At 40.0% G+C, this 16742-nt stretch overlaps 1 protein-coding gene and 1 long non-coding RNA gene across 10 annotated transcripts in view; one reads left to right on the forward strand and one right to left on the reverse strand.

Moving 5' to 3' along the window:
* LOC126766108 (paired box protein Pax-6) overlaps window positions 1–16742 on the forward strand; it is a 164824-nt gene that overhangs the window by 135370 nt on the left and 12712 nt on the right. The gene's annotated exons all lie outside the window — the stretch shown is intronic.
* Window positions 1873–6449, reverse strand: LOC126766262 (uncharacterized). Of its 2 annotated transcripts, XR_007668792.1 has the most exons (4): window positions 5777–6449; window positions 3716–5721; window positions 2720–3073; window positions 1873–2657 (listed from the first exon to the last, which is right to left on the reverse strand). It is a non-coding gene; the product is annotated as an uncharacterized LOC126766262 (long non-coding RNA). The 2 variants fall into 2 exon arrangements; XR_007668791.1 differs by having other exon boundaries at window positions 3716–6436.

Genomic DNA, 16742 nt, shown 5'->3' on the forward strand with positions numbered 1-16742 from the left:
TCTTTCTTTTTCTGTCAGGAAATGCGTCTCGCTTCCCTCTTCAACTCTGGGCATCTATCCCATTCCGCACGTGTTGTGGTCGATCGTAACGTTGCGAGGTAGGCAGCCTGTTTTCTCTCCGCTGCGACACGGCACCAGCTGTTCTTTTGCTCTTTCCGAAAACCAATGGTTTCGGCTGCAGCTGTACGTAAGGAGTTTGAAATGCCGTCCCCCAGTTCCCTTAAACCGAGTTGTTGACTAGTGCTCTCAGAGGGCAGGAGTGCAAGCCGAGTAGAAAATCGTTCGGCTGTCTGTTGTGATTGCAGCTTCTCGACGTCGAACCTTCCTTGTGTTTGTTGGCGTGCGTTTTTTGCCGCACAGAGGCGGGTGCGAATCTTGGCTTCAACAAGATAGTGGTCTGAGTCAATGATGGGCACTGGAGTCATGTCTTCCGTCTATCATAACATGATCGATCTGGTTGGTAGTTTTTAGATCCGGAGACAGCCAGGTAGCTTGATGAATCTTCTTATGCTGGAATCTAGTACTACAGATAACCATATTTCGGGCCCCGGCGAAGTCAATCAGCCTCAACCCATTTGGGGATGTTTCGTCGTGGAGACTGAATTTACCGACCGTAGTGCCAAAGGTACCTTCTTTGCCCACCCTGGCGTTAAAGTCGCCAAGCACGATTTTGACATCGTGGCGGGGGCAGCGCTCATAAGCGCGCTCCAAGCGCTCATAGAAGGCATCTTTGGTCACATCGTCCTTCTCTACCGTCGGGGCGTGGGCGCAAATCAGCGATATGTTGAAGGACCTCGCTTTGATGCGGATTGTGGCTAGACGTTCATATACCGGAGTGAATGATAAAACTCGCCGACGGAGTCTCTCTCCCACCACGAATCCAACACCAACCTTGCGCTCCTTTATATGTACTGTAGTAAATGTCACAAGGACCTACTCGTCTCAGTCCTTGTCCCGTCCATCGCATTTCTTGGATGGCGGTGATGTCAGCCTTTATTTTTGCGAGGACATCAACCAGCTGGGCAGCGGCACCTTCCCAATTAAGGGTCCGGACATTCCAGGTGCATGCCCTAATATCGTAGTCCTTATTTCGTTTGCCATGGCCGTCATCAAAAGGGGGGTCTCTCATCCGAGGCTGTGTTTTCTTTTCATTGTGGGTGTTTTTTTACGTGGCGGGTCCCACACCCAGCGCACAACCCTATCCAGGGGATGTTTCGCCTTCTCACATTAGCTCACCTTCGAACGGATGTTCTTAGGCTACCCAAAGGATACTTGGTCAAAGACCGGAACTAGTGAGCTGCTTGAGCCATGTGTAAAAGAATCGTTTCTGGCCGCGTGAACTTCTTGCGTGAACTTCTACACATGACTCCATCCTCACCACGTCAATAAAAAAGGAATTGAATTGAAAAACAACATGTCAAGGCTGGTCGAAAATCAAGGTTATGTTAATAGTTTTCTTCGATTATAGAGGTGGTGGTGCATTGGTGGATGCGTTGGTGAATTCCTTCCGACCAGCCAATCTGTCAACAAAGAGTTCTATTTGAATGTTATGCGTCGTTAGCGCGAAGCTATTCGTAAAAAGAGGCCGCAATTATGGGCCGAAAATTGTTGGTTTTTGCACCATAATGACGTACCATCGCATACTTTATTTATTTTTTGTTAATTATTCGCCAAATTTTCAACCAATATCGTGCTGCATTGAAGGCTGTTCCGAAAATTGACTTTAGCAACTGTTTCGAGGATTGGAAAAAACGTTGGCACAAGTGTATTTGTACCAATGAGGAATATTTGGAGGAGGCGACAAATATTTGGAGAATAAACTAAGAATTTTAAAGTTATGACGAAATATACATATACAAATATGTTTTTTTTTAACACAAAGTGATTTATTTTAGGAAATTCATAAAGCTCCCAATATACAACATATCTATTTACACAAGTGAAAAAATGCGTTGGATGTTGAAGCTTATCATATTTAAAATAATTGTATAAAGGTTATGTCTTTATTGTCTTCATTAGATTATTTAGCAAATTTAATTTGGTGCGAATCGTCCATGTGTTTTTATAGTAAGTTTAGTTATATAGATACATAGCTGGATGTACAATAAATGTATACAAGCGTTTCTTATCACAACTTTACGCTCGAATGCGCTCCCATATTCTTCGTACTTTGTTAGTATGTGTGGGTATATGCCCTTCTGCATTAAAATGCATGCATACGAACTTACTAATATTCTCTGTCGAATATGCAAGCTAATCAGTAATAGCAACCACTTTTTCTAAACACATGTTCATGTAAGTGTTCATAAAAGCGTAGATTCTGCTTTTCGTGTTATGTTTATTTCATTTGTAGCAGAAAATCAGGAAATAGTATTAGAATAAGCTTAAAATAACTTCATTTTATCTAAAGAAGCAAAAAACATATAATATTAAACATATAAGTATATTTAGCTAAGATGTTACTAATGCACTTAAAGTTAAATAAACACTTATTAACATAAGTTTTTGGTACACCGTCCATTTACGTGCTGGAGTGATGAATTTCCATTGCGTTCCGGAAGATGCAATATGCTGAGTTGCATATACATATATTTCTCCAATTTTGAAGATTTTGATATAGAACGCGACTAGCACCTACAAACTGCGTTCCGTTGTCGCTAGAAAAGATCGAACATATTCCACGTCGGCTTATAAAACGATCAAACACATCGATAAATACCTGAGTTGACAAATTTTCCGGAAGTTCAATACGTACGGCCTTTGTAACCATATGAATGAAAATCGCCCTGTAAGTTTTGTTCATTGTAGTAGCTCGCTTTCTTCTATTACGAACGTTGAATGGTCTGCAGTAATCCAACTCGGTATGCTGCTGAGTTGTTCGGGAGTTTCGACGGCATACGACGTACTGACGAAGATATGACTTTACAATCCGACGTGCATGCATAATTCCACCATGGAGACAGCACTTGTGAGTATTACTGGCGAGAAGATATTGGGAAGAATGATTGGATGTTTTGGCTCATACGGTAATTCATACGGGTTCAGTGGAAGTAGTTTACTTGACGAATCGATGCTGGAACGGGATTTAAGTGCTATTATTGACTAATTGACTATACATGATCAGTGCCCATTCTTTCTCTTCAGCAACATTTATTTTAAGAATGATACATATTATTATTGATAACTATGCGTGATCCAATATCCAATTTTGATTTTATGAAAACTATCCCAACTCAGTTTTGCCAAACATAGATTTTTAACAAACATCTTGTCCATCACGACAACTGGTGCCAGCATCCCCAGAGGATCATACTACCTTGTAATATCACTGAAAATAATCCGTTTCGTAGGAATTGTGTCAAAATTACCTTTACCTTGAAGAATAACGTATAAGTAAATAAGGTACAATAAAAAAATGTAAACAAACAAAAAAATTAAACGCAATTAATCTGTATTCACCTGAAAATCTACTTAACAAAATATTTAAAGGAAGACGGCTTTTATAACAAAATACTATCTAACAATGTTTTCTTTGAATAAATATTAAGCGATGAATCTTGAATGGCAAAAACATTTGTTTTATCATCTGTCGAACGACAGTGAGAACGGGCAAGATTAGTGAAGAGATTAAATATAATCTAATCACTTAAAATTTTCGGTGGGAACCTAGTATTAGATGCCTTCGAAGGTCTGGACGCAGTTGAAGTATACTTACCTAACTCAAGTTTACCGTGTACGGTTGAGTGCCAGTTCTGTGGTATGAACACTTTCTAAAAAAATCATCAACATAAAAGATGTGAAGGATGTGCTGTCTTGTGCTGCAGCTCCCCGTTAGCGATCACTTTCCATTTATCATATCCACACTGTCTCAATGACGTAATAGCATTAAAGGACTGCTGGCCATACCGTACGTCACTGACTTAATTTGATAGGTACGCAAGAGTACACCCTCTCTAAAGGATCTGTTGCCATTTTCGATGCCTGGAATCAACCATTACCTGTCGGAACATCTTTTTGATATCGGCTGTGATAGCTACCGAAAACCGCCGAAAACGATGAAGTATGCCAACCAGGTTAAGGATACACCGATGCTTGTTTTAGACGATGCGTTAAACACTACTCTGAATTTAGTCTTAACAGCATGGTGGGGGTTATAATAACAGCTTTCCATGTCAACTGGAAGAGATAGATTGTGTCCATGCATTCCAAATTAATGTATTATCTCATGAATTCCACGTATTTCTCACTCAGTACATAGTTGTTTGCCAATGTCGCTTTAGTTTCAGAAATTACCGAATGTGAGTTGCTAAGTGGAGGGACATCAGATCGAAATAGTATTTATATGTACAATATCTTGGCCATTAGGGCGGTTCTTCTATTTCCCAAAATTTTCTTAGAAGTTCATCGGTGGTAAAATTATCGGTAAAAAGAGATGAGAATAAGGTTGGTTTCGACTTCTTTGATACTACTGGGGCAAGAACTACCCATCCCAGATGGGTGTGTAATGTTCATTAAGAGAACCAACAACTACGTCGTTTAATTAAAGGGTAGACCCAATATCTGCGCCAATCAGTAGTTCTACGGGACCTGGTACATCGAATTCCGGATCAGCCAAACGAAGACCCTTTAAATGATGACTGGTCTTGATGTCTTAAGTAGTAGAAGGAGTCATATATGCGATTTAATTAATGATGTACGCATCAAAACTGATCTGGAACTTCTCGTCCACATGGGACTGCATACTAACTCTGACAATACCGTTGATACGCGTAGAAAGGCTTTGCTCAATACCTTCGACATTCCTTTAAGTGACCTTTACAGAAGAAGCACGTTTGCCATTGCTAAGTGGCCGGCCATTGTTGACGCTCCGAGAGTGAATCGGGCGAAAGTACTTTCAACACTCTTCTGCTGGGGACTTCTACATAGAAGAGTTTTGTTTTTCTTTTGGCTATTGGGACATAAGCCATATGGACACTCGCGGTGACCGATTACCCAGTTTGAAGGAATTGAAATATAATGATGCCTGCTTCACCAGATCCCAGTGTTCGTCAAGTTGAAGGTTACGACACCTTTGACATTTCGTAATTCGATTAAACTCATTACGAGATGAGCAATTCGTTGTCTTGTCAGATGCTGCTAACGGGTTCCAAATTTTTTCATAGTTCATAGTCAGATGCGCCTTCACGATACGGCTTGATGAGCGTCCACTTGAAATATGTGCAGTAATTGGTGACGATGTCGGCAGGTTAGCTGCACGTCGTCCGGCGAAAATTATCATGTCTTCCATCTTCTGGAGGTCATAGGATTATAGGCTCATTCCCCACTCGGTTCTGGTAACAACCAGTAGTTTTCGTCTGGCGAATGTCATTGGATTATAGGCTCATTCCCTACTCAGTTCTGGTAACAACCAGTAGTTTCGCTAATAGTAGTGGTACGGCTATAGGATTAAATTATTTTACTGGCACAATTATAATTCTGGCACAAATATAATGCTCTGAAGGAATTACGAAGACTATTCACAAAATTTATAGCGTAACTCGATATTCTAGTGAGTGTTTTGGTAAGTCTAGTATATGCTGAACGTGGTGCTCCGAAAGAGTACGGGGTACGTTGTTTCAGTTCAGCCCAGACTTCTTCATACCTACCTGTATACAAGCCTCCTATTAATGGAACATATTCCGCCTTCACATATTGTCGCAATTTTCCCGGTTTATAAGTGGGCTGCAAGTAACTTCTGTTGTGAACAAGCATCTCAAACATAACCTTAAATGCTAACCAATTGTACGGCTGTCCGTCACAACTTGGAATTGAAGCGGGATTCAAACGAATGTCTGATGCATGACTGCATTCCTGGTTGGGGATCTCGCTAAACGCTGACATTTTATGTTTTTATTTGATACAAATGTTGTTGAAAATCTGCTCCGTCGAAGCGAGCAAATCATCATGCTCTACCACCTCGCCTCCATGTGCGCTGGAAACAAGGGAAAAATGGTTGTTCATAAAACGAGAAAAATGTTGCCGGGCACTACCCAAAAGCTGTTCACATTCGACACAGTCTGGATGGTAGTTCTCTGCCTGAACTTGCATCCAGATGTGCAAAACAGATGTGCACGGTGATGTACGCAAGTTTAATGCTGCCATATTACCAGCAATTTAAACGATATACTAATTTCTTCGCAGGAGGCACCAAAAATGTTTAGTATTGCACTAATCACTCAAAACAAACCCGTATGACGTATATATTTGCATTATAATAAAACCTCGACTTATACTTAAGTATTATTTTATTTCACTTATTTATTTGGTTCGCTCCAAGTACCATCCAATTAATTTGAAGGACAACTAACCCTAAGCTTATGCTTAATACAAGCTTATATAAAAAAAAAAAAATAGTATATAGTATAAGCGAACTGGCGAAAGTAATAAAGATGTCGTATGATGTGCCAAAGCTAAAACGCATCACCAGATAATGGTGTTTCTAGTTGTTCTTGTATACTGTATAATGGTCTGACCCATACAACGGTAGATATGGCGAAACTAAAATGCGATCACCTGATAATAATGATGCCGGATAGAGCAGCGTTTACCTTGATAATGGTGAACACAAATTGCACAGCATAAATCATTTAAGTTATATGAACTTATTATTAATCGTTGAAAAAGCTACTTGGCTGTCTTCGGATTGAAAACAGATTGATCATGTTGTGATAGATGGACGACATGTATCCAGTTACCTTGACGTACGTACGCTTCGGGAGCCTAACATCGACTCTGACCACTACCTCGCTTTAGCGAAGATACACGCTCGCCTCTATAGAGCAAAGCACCCCCCTCAACAAAACTCGGGGAACGTACGACGTCGAGAAGCTACTATCCAACTTGACTTGCACTCCTGCTCTCTGAGAGTACTCATCAGACCACAACAAGATCAGGGTGGGATAGATACCGACAGTTGAAGAGGGAAGCGGGACGCATCTTCAGACAAAAAACAAACAGATGCCGAAATGCGTGAGTATGAAGAGCTTTAGAAGCTAGATGCGGCAACTAACGGAAGGTTTCAAGACGGAAGCATACTCTTGTAGAACCTCCAGAGATGATCTCGTGGCTAATGTTTAGAGCATACTGAACTTATATAGAAAACACTTCTAAAGCCTGCCGAACGGAAGTGAAAGTGTAACATGACCGATGGATTGTTGGCCGAGCTATTCAAGTATGGCAGCGAAGAACTGACAATGAAATGCATCTGCTTTTTTGTAAAATATGATCGGAATAAAAGGTCTTATCGAGCGTAATCTCTGAAAGACTGAATCCCACCGTCAACAAACTGATTGGACTTTATCCTAAAAAAAGACGCGTTAAAAGAGACTCGCCTGTCCTGTGACTTATTCAATCTATTAAGTCTATCTTAGCACCAGCATTAACACCAACAACAGTGTCGGCCTTGAAATCCAACACAGAATAACTCTTGCCAACAGGTGCTACTTCGAACTGAGTAGGCAATTGAGAAGTAAAGTCCTCTTTCGACGAAAAAAGACCAAATTTTGCAAGTCACTCATTATCCCCGTCCTGTTATATTGTGTAGAGGCATGAACAGTGACGTCATCTGATGAGTCGGCCTTAGGAGTGGACGAGAGAAAAAATATTTACGGTCCTTTGAGCATTAGGAACCGCGAATACCACAATCGATGGATCGATGAGTTCTACGAGATATACGGCGAAATTGACATATGTAGTTCAGCGAACCAAGAGACAGCGGCTGTGTTGGCTAGGTCATGTTGACCGGATGGATAAGAGAACACTACAGCTTTGAAGGTTTTTGATTCAGTATCCGCGAGTGGAAGCAGAGGAAGATGAAGACCTCCACTTGGTTGGAGAGAACAGGTGGAGAAGGACCTGGCTGCACTTGGTATCTCGAATTGGCGCCAACTAGGGAAATGACTGGCACGCTGTTCTTAACTCAGGTATAACCGCTTAAGCGGTGTCTACGGCAGTAAAGAAAAAGAAGAAAGAGAATACAGTTCATTATCTGAGAAATATTTTGAAATATGTTATATAAAATGTGTGGGATTTTGTTTAACCAAGCTTCATTGACGGCCACTCAAAGCAATGCAACGTTTAAAGGTCTAAGTTTCGAATTACACTTTTCTTTCTTATATTCCACTGATATCTAGGGGGTCAATTTATGTCAAAGCCATTCCTAGAGCCGTTTCAATGTTATTTTTGCATGAATAGAGAATCTTTAGTTCGGAGTTCATTTTTTCGTGCTTGGGTAGGTAAAAGTTCTTTAGAATTTTAATGTCACCCTAGGCTCTCATAATATTATTAAGAATTCCCTGTTTTTTGTTCTGAAAACAACCATTTCTACACTTTAACGTTTGTTGAATGTTGCGTAAAGCTATAGCAATATTTTTTTAACCGACGCCTCATCAGACCATGGAACCGGTTTCCATTGCATCCCGATTTGTATGTTGCATATACGCGCAGCTCTTTGTTTCGGTATAAAGTTTAAAAAGTTTTTTTACTATAGTTTTCGCTTTCCTTCCGGTTTATTCGAGGCTTCTGCGAACAGTTTTGTTACAGACATTAATATCGCTTCAGCGCGCAGCAATGAAAAGTTTTTTGCTTTAGTTTTCGCTTTCCTTCCGGTTTCTTCGAGGCTTCTTCGAACATTTTTAGTTACGGACATTAATATTTAGTGTCTTTAAAATAACATTACTGGCTTTTACCGAATGTTTTACGGCTCTCGACAACAATAACCGTTTCGGGGATATCTTCGGGTATGGAGATAGCTTCAATTGTCTCTCATTTCTACAGCATTTTCAGCAAATTTGTTTGTTTTCGAACTTTTGTAACACTTTGTTTTTACCTAAACTACGATTTCGGCACAACATAGTTTTTGGTAGTTTATCCTATGAAAATTTTCATAAATAATCCATTTAAAAGTTAGTGCGTATTATAAATTACTTAATGTGACTCTGACTGAGATAGGTGTTTAAACAATTAGAACTTAAGTTGCTCTTATCAAACATAAAAAGTGAGCTGAGTGTATCAGCCACAAAAGTGTTCACAAGGCATTCATTACCTGTTATAATTAAGCAATTACCGCAAATTTCTTATTAGAAGATTAAAATATAAGACTCTGACTTTTAATGAACACTGTAGTGGCATATGCATGCCATTAAAATTAAGCACATTACAAATAGTATATTAAAAATATATTAGTTTATGCCGCTAAAAAATTAAATTATAATAAATTTTTAAGCAAAGAAAGTTTTATATAGTAGTTTATAGTAATGCACATAATAATATAATTCGAAATAGTCACTTTTTGCATTCACGCAAGATCTTAAACGATCAATTTGTTTTTGTCCTGTGCGCTGGAATCTTGCTTAGCAGCCTTACCACGTTTTCTAAAACATCCTGCTAGTTAACTTTGGCTCCAGTTTTAACACCTTTTCAATAGAAGTGGAGTGTAACGGCTTTACTGGAAAGTTTCTGAGTAGTTTTTGTCAGTCAATTGTACAACAGTAAAATTCTGTAAAAAGGATACTTTTACTGCAGAAGCCGATGTAGGCATCCATGAGAAGGCATCGAAAAAGTCCTGGCACTTATCTGGTTGATATATCAATTATCCTAGACACAATTTTCTGTTTTCCTTGTGCCAAATGTAAACTTAGAAAGATCAATATTAAAAACACGGTAGAAATATCCAACAGAAAGAAATTCTGACCACTGATCCTCGTTGTAATAGAATTTTTGGCAAGCCCAAACATTTTCGAGTTATAATAGATAAATGGATTTTGATTGTGGTTATAGTTAATATTGAAATTTTGAACTTACTAATTAATTGATTATGTATAAAGATGAACAATAAGCTTGGCACCGCTCATTTTGCGTGTGTTTTGACATGAAAAGCAATTTGAATTTATAATGTGTTGAAAATCATTTATTTGCGATTCTTCTACATTTTTTTCAATGTAACGCAGCTTGATAAACAACACTCTTTGGTTTCTGTTCCGGTGCGAAAATGTATAGCTTTTCAACTCGTTAACACGCCACATATATGTGGCCGTGTGCAAAACATTGCATTTCCAGATTTATGCCACACACACACAATTTTCCCTTGAAACTGAATACGTTTGAACTGAAATGGCAAATCGATGGAACTCAAAGGAATTCGTAGAATCAAGCATTCTGCCCCTTCTATTCGATAGCTGCGTCACAGTCAGACGGGTTCCATTACACGGTTTCGGCGCATAAAGATTGCGAAACATAATAATGACAGATCCAAATTTGAGACGCAAATGATGCGGCGGCATAGTACTAAGTCTCTCCAAAGAATTTATAAATTCCACAGGATAATTCACGGCTTCGTCTTCATTGTCCAGTCGATCGATCGATTTGTATAAGCGCAAACCTCCCGGAATTTGACTTTGAATTTTCCAGTTTAAGTCATTAACATCGGTGACATCGCTAAAATTGCGCGTGCACTCAAGCAATCGTAGTTACGATAATTTGGCAAATATTCGGATAAACATTCGTGATGAGTCCATCTGTCGTTGAAGTGAATTGTCATAAGACAGGTGTAATTGATATCAAACCACTGGAAGTATTAACCGAAATTTTCCCATATCCAATTCTTAGCGAATACGATATAAAATGTCTTCGGCATATTCGGAATTCGTAGAATCAAGCATTCTGCCCCTTCTATTCGATAGCTGCGTCACAGTCAGACGGGTTCCATTACACGGTTTCGGCGCATAAAGATTGCGAAACATAATAATGACAGATCCAAATTTGAGACGCAAATGATGCGGCGGCATAGTACTAAGTCTCTCCAAAGAATTTATAAATTCCACAGGATAATTCACGGCTTCGTCTTCATTGTCCAGTCGATCGATCGATTTGTATAAGCGCAAACCTCCCGGAATTTTGACTTGAATTTTCCAGTTTAAGTCATTAACATCGGTGACATCGCTAAAATTGCGCGTGCACTCCAAATCGTAGTTACGATAACTTGGCAAATATTCGGATAAACATTCGTGATGAGTCCATCTGTCGTTGAAGTGAATTGTCATAAGACAGGTGTAATTGATATCAAACCACTGGAAGTATTAACCGAAATTTTCCCATATCCAATTCTTAGCGAATACGATATAAAATGTCTTCGGCAATATCATTTTTGTTCGTCTCCCATAATTGAGGCGGATTTGAAGGCTGATATGTCGAAATGATCATCGCGAAAAATGTGCGAACTTCAGTGGCATGCGAAGTAGTTCTCGGATACTTCGATATTGACTTTATTATATTACAAGAAGATAAATCAGGCGATATTAGTTGAAAATATGTCGAAATGATCACGAATAACCAATGCAGTATGAGATGGTGCATTATCGCACTTCTTTGTTCAATAAATTCAAACAGTGTAAAAATCGAAGTGTTCTCTTTTAGAGACTCACAAGACGATGTGTATCTCAAATACTTATAAATATTTTGACGTGAAATTTAGCATAGATATCACTAACAGTACTACCAATTTACAGAAAACAAAAAGTTTACCGATTCGAAAAACACGCGAAGTATAAATTAAAAGTTGACCTTTCAATTTGATCACATATATAATGTTTTCACATTCATTGAAATAATTCAATAATTTACCTTTTGTATAGCCGAAATAAAGAAAGCAAACAACCGAAATTGAACGATTCAAATAATTTACAAAAAAATTAGTTGGAAAACAACACAAAAAAAATTTATGGAAAAGTCACTTTTTGGAAATTTACGCTCGTAAGTCGGTTAAAAATGAACTTTTTCCAACTTTTTCCAACTTTTTTTTACAAACCATCGTCATTGGATTGCCTTCACAATGGTTCAAACCATTTTTCATTTCAGTTTAGTCAGATATAACGAACAGACAAAAACCCAAATTATATTTATATATAAAGCTAGAGGAACAGAGGTTTGCTAAGTTGGAAAGAGGCGAAATAAGCACCGAGGACAATGATGCCCTAAAGAGGCGAAAGCTCTGTGCAAAGTGGGTACCTCGTAAGTTCATAATCCAACAAAAACAACGAATAACTGTTTCTGTGAAGTGTTTGAGTGCTTTTTTATCGGAATAAAAGGGAATTTCGCATCGATGTGTGACAATAGAAACGTTGCTCCATCATTTCATGCTGGTGTCCAATCGACAGTCATTCTAGTGGACTGCACATGATGAACCGTTTCTCAAGCGTGCAAAGACGAAAAAGTCGGCTGGCAAAGTTATGACACCAATCTTTTGGGATGCACGTGGTATAATATTCATCAACTGACCAAATTATAATCTATTGCACTGCGTTTTTGGGTGCAGTTTTTTTCTACTATTCCACATATTTAGCAATTGTATTTCGGGTGATTTTTTGAGGTTAGGATTTCGCATTAGTATTTGACAGATCAGGGGATTTCAGACAGGTGTCAAAGAGAAAGATGCCCAGTATGCTTTGACATTTCATCATGAATAGACTTACTAACGAGCAACGCTTGCAAATCATTGAATTTTATTACCAAAATCAGTGTTCGGTTCGAAATGTGTTTCGCGCTTTACGTCCGATTTATGGTCTACATAATCGACCAAGTGAGCAAACAATTAATGCGATTGTGACCAAGTTTCGCACTCAGTTTACTTTATTGGACATTAAACCAACCACACGAATGCGTACAGTGCGTACAGAAGAGAATATTGCGTCTGTTTCTGAGAGTGTGGCTGAAGACCGTGAAATGTCGATTCGTCGCCGTTCGCAGCAATTGGGTTTGTGTTATTCGACCACATGGAAGATTTTACGCAAAGATCTTGGTGTAAAACCGTATAAAATACAGCTCGTGCAAGAACTGAAGCCGAACGATCTGCCACAACGTCGAATTTTCAGTGAATGGGCCCTAGAAAAGTTGGCAGAAAATCCGCTTTTTTATCGACAAATTTTGTTCAGCGATGAGGCTCATTTCTGGTTGAATGGCTACGTAAATAAGCAAAATTGCCGCATTTGGGGTGAAGAGCAACCAGAAGCCGTTCAAGAACTGCCCATGCATCCCGAAAAATGCACTGTTTGGTGTGGTTTGTACGCTGGTGGAATCATTGGACCGTATTTTTTCAAAGATGCTGTTGGACGCAACGTTACGGTGAATGGCGATCGCTATCGTTCGATGCTAACAAACTTTTTGTTGCCAAAAATGAAGAACTGAACTTGGTTGACATGTGGTTTCAACAAGATGGCGCTACATGCCACACAGCTCGCGATTCTATGGCCATTTTGAGGGAAAACTTCGGAGAACAATTCATCTCAAGAAATGGACCCGTAAGTTGGCCACCAAGATCATGCGATTTAACGCCTTTAGACTATTTTTTGTGGGGCTACGTCAAGTCTAAAGTCTACAGAAATAAGCCAGCAACTATTCCAGCTTTGGAAGACAACATTTCCGAAGAAATTCGGGCTATTTCGGCCGAAATGCTCGGAAAAAGTTGCCCAAAATTGGACTTTCCGAATGGACCACCAAGACGCAGCCGCGGTCAACATTTAAATGAAATTATCTTCAAAAAGTAAATGTCATGAACCAATCTAACGTTTCAAATAAAGAACCGATGAGATTTTGCAAATTTTATGCGTTTTTTTTAAAAAAGTTATCAAGCTCTTAAAAAATCACCCGATATTAGTTTTGAGGAAAGGTCAGTTTGAGAGCTCCGATAATAAACGCGTGCTATCGTTGCTAAATTTAAAGTGTTATAGGGAGAACCGCGGTTTCCGACGAGCTATTTATAGGCACGCTCCCCCCGCGCTGGCCTCACTATACCGCCACAAACGCTACGTCCCGCAATTTTTAAATCTGTAAAGTCTTCGAAAATATTCGTTTAAATCATATGCAGTAAAGGGCCATACAGATCTATATTAAACTAGCTGACTTCGCAGCCGTTGTCCAGCGTAAAATTATGTGTTATGAAATGAAAAAAAGTTAAATTTATCATATCATTTTTTTTCAATGTAAAGCAGCTTCATAAACAACATTTTTTGGTTTCTGTTTCGATGTATAGAAAAGATGGTTTTCCAATTCGTGAGCACGCCACACACTATGCGACTATCCTTGTGCCCTGTTGATTATCACCTCAAATACAATTTTCACTGGAAACGGAATACGTTTGAACTGAAATGGCAAATTGTTAGAACTCAGAGGAATTCCTGGAATCAAACATTCAGCCCCCTTGTATTCGATAGCGCAGATTGCGGAACATAATAACGACTGATCCAACTTTGAGACGCAAATGATGCGGTGGCAACCAAACCTGTCCAAAGAATTTAGAAATTCCACGGGAAAATTCACGGCTTCGTTTTCATTGTCTAGACGATCGATCGACTTTTATGAGCGCAAGTCTCCCTGAATTTTACTTTGAATCTTCCAGTTTAAGTCAACAACATCAGTATTTTTGGCAGCTAACATTGCGCGTGCACTTAAGGAATCGTAGTTACGATAATTTGGCCAATGTCAAACCAATCGTGATGAGTTCATCTTTCGTGAATTGATAAAGGGTAGATGAAATTGATATCAAACCACCGGGAGTATCAACCGGAATTAACCCATTTCCAATTTTTAGCAAAGACGATGTAAAATGTCTTCGGCAATGTCATTTTTGTTCGTATCCCATAATTGAGGCGGATTTGAAGGCTGATATGTCGAAAGGTTTATCGCGAAAAGTGTGCCAACTTCATTTTCATTCCAGTAATTAACATGTTCCAACAATTGTAATTACTGGCTTACTTCTCCAAAACTTGCACACAACGTACCATTCACAGTACGAAATGACTCAAATAAAGATGAACCGCGTACATTAATCAATAGTAACCGACGGTAGAAACAATCGTCGTTTTTCGGGTGGATTGTAAATGTTAATTTTGTTGCTGGCGGTGTACTGTATTATCTGGGTTGTAATACACTCTTTGGCCATTCTCCAAATAAACTGCGAGACGCACAACAGTCGGAAAACGTTCATGAATTGCAAAAGTAAATATCCTACAAAGCGCTTTATTGCAGTTCACGTATCGACCGGATCGTTCCAGACGGTGACGTAATTCTTCTTCTTCTTAATTGGCGTAGACACCGCTTACGCGATTATAGCCGAATTAACAACAGCGCGCCAGTCGTTTCTTCTTTTCGCTGCGTGGCGCCAATTGGATATTCCAAGCGAAGCCAGGTCCTTCTCCACTTGGTCCTTCCAACGGAGTGGAGGTCTTCCTCTTCCTCTGCTTCCCGGCGGGTACTGCGTCGAATACTTTCAGAGCTGGAGTGTTTTCATCCATCCGGACAACATGACCTGGACAGCGTAGCCGCTGTCTTTTAATTCGCTGAACTATGTCAATGTCGTCATATATCTCGTTCAGCTCATCGTTCCATCGGATGCGATATTCGCCGTGGCCAATGCGCAAAGGACCATAAATCTTTCGCAGAATTTTTCTCTCGAAAACTCGTAACGTCGACTCATCGGTTGCTGTCATCGCCCAAGCCTCTGCACCATATAGCAGGACGGGAATTATGAGCGACTTATAGAGTTTAGCTTTGTTCGTCGAGAGAGGACTTTATTTTTCAATTGCCTACTCAGTCCGAAGTAGCACCTGTTGGCAAGAGCAATCCTGCGTTGGATTTCCAGGCTGACATTATTAGTGGTGTTAATGCTGGTTCCTAAATAGACGAAATTATCTACAACTTCAAAGTTATGACTGCCAACAGTGACGTGAGAGCCAAGTCGCGAGTGCGACGACTGTTTGTTTGATGACAGGAGATATTTCGTTTTGCCCTCGTTCACTACCAGACCCATTTTCTGTGCTTGCTTGTCCAGCCTAGAGAAAGCAGAACTAACGGCGCGGGTGTTGAGGCCGATGATATCAATATCGTCGGCATACGCCAACAGCTGTACACTCTTATAGAAGATGGTACCTTCTCTGTTTAGTTCTGCAGCTCGAACTATTTTCTCCAGAAGCAGGTTGAAGAAGTCGCACGATAGGGAGTCGCCTTGTCTGAAACCTCGTTTGGTATCGAACGGCTCGGAGAGGTCCTTTCCGATCCTGACGGAGCTTTTCGTGTTGTTCAACGTCAGTTTACACAGCCGTACTAGTTTTGCGGGGATACCAAATTCAGACATCACGGCATAAAGGCAGCTCTTTTTCGTGCTGTCGAAAGCCGCTTTGAAATCGACGAAGAGGTGGTGTGTGTCGATTCTCCTTTCACGGGTCTTTTCCAAGATTTGGCGCATGGTGAATATCTGGTCGGTTGTTGATTTTCCAGGTCTGAAGCCACACTGATAAGGTCCAATCAGTTTGTTGACGGTGGGCTTTAATCTTTCACACAATACGCTCGATAGAACCTTATATGCGATGTTGAGGAGGCTAATCCCACGGTAGTTGGCGCAGATTGTGGGGTCTCCTTTTTATGGATTGGGCATACCACACTTAAATTCCAATCGTTGGGCATGCTCTCGTCCGACCATATTTTACAAAGAAGCTGATGCATGCTCCCTATTAGTTCTTCGCCGCCGTGTTTGAATGGCTCGGCCGGTAGTCCGTCGGCCCCTGCCGCTTTGTTGTTCTTGAGGCGGGCAATTGCTATTCGAACTTCTTCATGGTCGGGTAATGGAACGTCTGCTCCATCGTCATCGATTGGGGAATCGGGTTCTCCTTATCCTGGTGTTGTGCGTTCACTGCCATTCAGCAGGCTGGAGAAGT

The sequence above is a fragment of the Bactrocera neohumeralis genome, unplaced genomic scaffold (assembly GCF_024586455.1).
Source record: "Bactrocera neohumeralis isolate Rockhampton unplaced genomic scaffold, APGP_CSIRO_Bneo_wtdbg2-racon-allhic-juicebox.fasta_v2 cluster11, whole genome shotgun sequence".
Lineage (NCBI taxonomy): Eukaryota > Metazoa > Arthropoda > Insecta > Diptera > Tephritidae > Bactrocera > Bactrocera neohumeralis.